This window comes from Coturnix japonica, unplaced genomic scaffold (assembly GCF_001577835.2).
Source record: "Coturnix japonica isolate 7356 unplaced genomic scaffold, Coturnix japonica 2.1 chrUnrandom603, whole genome shotgun sequence".
NCBI lineage: Eukaryota > Metazoa > Chordata > Aves > Galliformes > Phasianidae > Coturnix > Coturnix japonica.
Window position 1 is genome coordinate 17,199 of NW_015439976.1, and position 3,350 is coordinate 20,548.

The following is a 3,350-nucleotide window of genomic DNA, read 5'->3' on the forward strand; positions in this document are numbered from 1 at the left end:
ATTGATCCCAACTGTCCCCATTGATCCAATGTCACCCAATGACCCCAATATCCCCATTGCCCCATTGACCCCAATGTCCTCATGATCCCAATGACCCCATTTGACCTCAGTGTCCCCACTGACCCCAATGTCGCATTGACCCATTGATCCCAATATCCCCGTTGACCCAATGTCCCCATTGACCCCATTGCCCCAATCTCCCCATTAACCCCAATGACCCCAATGTCCCCATTGACCCCAATGACCCCAATGTCCCTATTGACCCCATTGTCCTCATTGACCTTCATGTCCCATTGACCCCATTGATCTCAGAGTCCCCATTAACCCCATTGCCACCCAATGGCCCCATTGACCCCATTGAGCCCACTGATCTCAGTGTCCCCATTGACCCCAATGTCTCCATTGACCCATTGACCCAATGTCCCCATTGCCCCATTGACCCCATTGTCCTCATTAACCTCAATGTCTCCATTGACCCCAATGTCCTCATTGGTCCCAATGTTCCCATTGATCTCAGTGTCCTCATTGACCCCAATGTTCCCATTGACCCCATTGACCTCAATGACCCAATGTCCTCATTGACCCCAATGGCCCCATTGACCCCAATGTCCTCAATCTCCCCATTGATCCCAATGACCCCAACAACCCCATTGACCCGATGTCCCCATTGACCCCATTGATCTCAGTGTCCTTATTGACTTCAATGTCCCACTGACCCATTTACCCCATTTGACCCCATTGATCCCATTGTTCCCAACGACCCCAATCTCCCTAATGTTCCCATTGACCCCATGATCTCAGTGTCCCATTGACCCCTTGACCCCACTGTCCCATTGCCCCCATTGACCCCAATGTCTCCATTGACCCCATTGACCCCAATGTCCCCATTGCCCCATTGACCCCTTGTCCTCATTAACCTCAATGTCCCCACTGTCTCAATCTTCCCCATTGATCCCAATGACCCCAATGTCCCCATTGACCCCATTGACCCCAATGTCCCATTGACCCCATTACCTCAATGTCCCCATTGACCCCATGGATCTCAGTGTCCCCATTGATCCCAATGTCCCCATTGATCCCAATGTCCCCATTGACCCCAATATCCCCATTGCCCCATTGCGACCCCAATGTTCCTCATTTGATCCCAATGACCCCATTGACCTCAGTGTCCCCACTGACCCCAATGTCCGCATTGACCCATTGATCCAATATCCCCATTGACCCCATTGTCCCAATGACCCAATGCCCCATTGATCCCATTGACCCCATTGACCTCAGTGTCCCCATTGACCCCAATGTCCCCATTGACCCCAATGACCCCAATCTCCCCATTGATCCCAATGACCCAACAACCCCATTGATCCCAATGACCCCAACAACCCCATTGATCCAATGCCCCCATTGACCCCATTGTCCTCATTGACCCCAATGTCCCCACTGACCCAATGTCCCCATTGACCCCACTGATCTCAGTGTCCCATTGATCCCAATGTCCCCATTGATCCAATGTCCCCCTGACCCAATGTCCCCATGACCCCACTGACCCCAATGTCCCCAATTGACCCCAATGTCCCCATTGACCCCATTGACCTCAGTGTCCCCATTGACCCCATTGATCTCAGAGTCCCAATTAACCCCATTGATCCCAATGGCCCCATTGACCCCTATGTCCCCATTGATCCATTGACCCATTGATCTCAGTGTCCCCATTGACCCCAATGTCCCCAATTGACCCCATTGATCCAATGACCCCAACAACCCCATTGATCCCAATGCCCCCATTGACCCCATTGATCCCAATGACCCCAACAACCCCATTGATCCCAATGCCCCATTGACCCCTATGTCCCCATTGATCCATTGACCCCATTGATCTCAGATGTCCCCATTGACCCCAATGTCCCCATTGACCCCAATTCCCCATTGACCCCATTGTCCTCATTGACCTCAATGTCCCCACCTGACCCCATTTCACCCATTGACCTTCAATGTCCCCATTGACCCATGGATCTCAGTGTCCCCATTGTCCCAATGTCCCCAATGACCCCATTGACCCCAATATCCCCATTGCCCCATTGACCCCCATGTCCTCATTTGATCCCATTGACCCCATTGATCTCAGTTGTCCCATTGACCCCATTGACCCCAATGGTCTCCATTGACCCCATTGGACCCCCAATGTCCCCATTGCCCCCATTGACCCAATGTCCGCCATTGACCCCAATTGCCCCAATTGACCCAATGTCCCATTATGACCCCCATTGACCCCCATTGACCTCAATGTCCCCACTGACCCCATTTACCCCATTGACCTCAATGTCCCCATTGACCCCATGGATCTCAGTGTCCCCATTGTCCCCAATGTCCCCAATGACCCCATTGACCCCAATATCCCCATTGCCCCCATTGACCCCAATGTCCTCATTGATCCCAATGACCCCATTGATCTCAGTGTCCCCATTGACCCCATTGACCCCAATGTCTCCATTGACCCCATTGACCCCAATGTCCCCATTGCCCCCATTGACCCCAATGTCCCCATTGACCCCAATGCCCCCATTGACCCCAATGTCCCATTTGCCCCCATTGACCCCGTTGATCCCAATCTCCCCACTGACCCCAATGTCCCCATTGCCCCCATTGCCCCCACAGTCACCATAGTCCCTCATGGGTCCAGCAGCGTCACCAGCGCGTAGTGGGTTCCCCCGGTTGTGGGCAGCAGCTCAGCTCTGTGTGTCAACCTCCCCGGGTGCAGCAGGGCCCAGCCTGGGGGGGGGACCCCCACCGTGCAGTTGTAGCGGGGGAAGCGCCAGCCCCCACCCTGGGATAGAGATTAAAGGGGGGGAGGATGAAGGGGGTGGTCGCTGTGGGGCACAGACACCCCCCCACCCCCCCATCTGATACCATGGGGTGACCCTACAATGCTATGGGGTGTCCCTTCATCACCCCCCCCCTTCATCCAATACTCTATGGCCAGCCAGGACTATGGGACCATCCTATACCTCCATGGGACCCCAGGGCCCCCATAGGAGCCTCCATACCCCATAGGAGCCCCATTATCCCCATAGGAGCCTCCATACCCCATAGGGCCCCCATTATCCCCATAGGACCTCCATCACCCCCATAGGAGCCTCCATACCCCATAGGAGCCCCACTACCCCCATAGGAGCCTCCATACCCCATAGGACCCCCATTACCCCCATAGGACCCCCATTACCCCCATAGGAGCCTCCATACCCCATAGGACCCCCATTACCCCCATAGGAGCCCCATTACCTCCATAGGAGCCTCCATACCCCATAGAAGGTTCCATACCCCACAGGACCCCCATTATCCCCATAGAACCCCCA

General features: G+C 54.6%; 1 long non-coding RNA gene across 2 annotated transcripts in view; it reads right to left on the minus strand.

The window, feature by feature from the left end:
* Positions 1 to 3,350, minus strand: part of LOC107307447 — a 37,816-nt gene that overhangs the window by 8,499 nt on the left and 25,967 nt on the right. For both annotated transcript variants that reach the window (XR_004305814.1, XR_001552409.1), the window contains exon 5: positions 2,657 to 2,821. This is a non-coding gene — a long non-coding RNA (uncharacterized LOC107307447). The remainder of the gene's footprint in view (positions 1 to 2,656; positions 2,822 to 3,350) is intronic.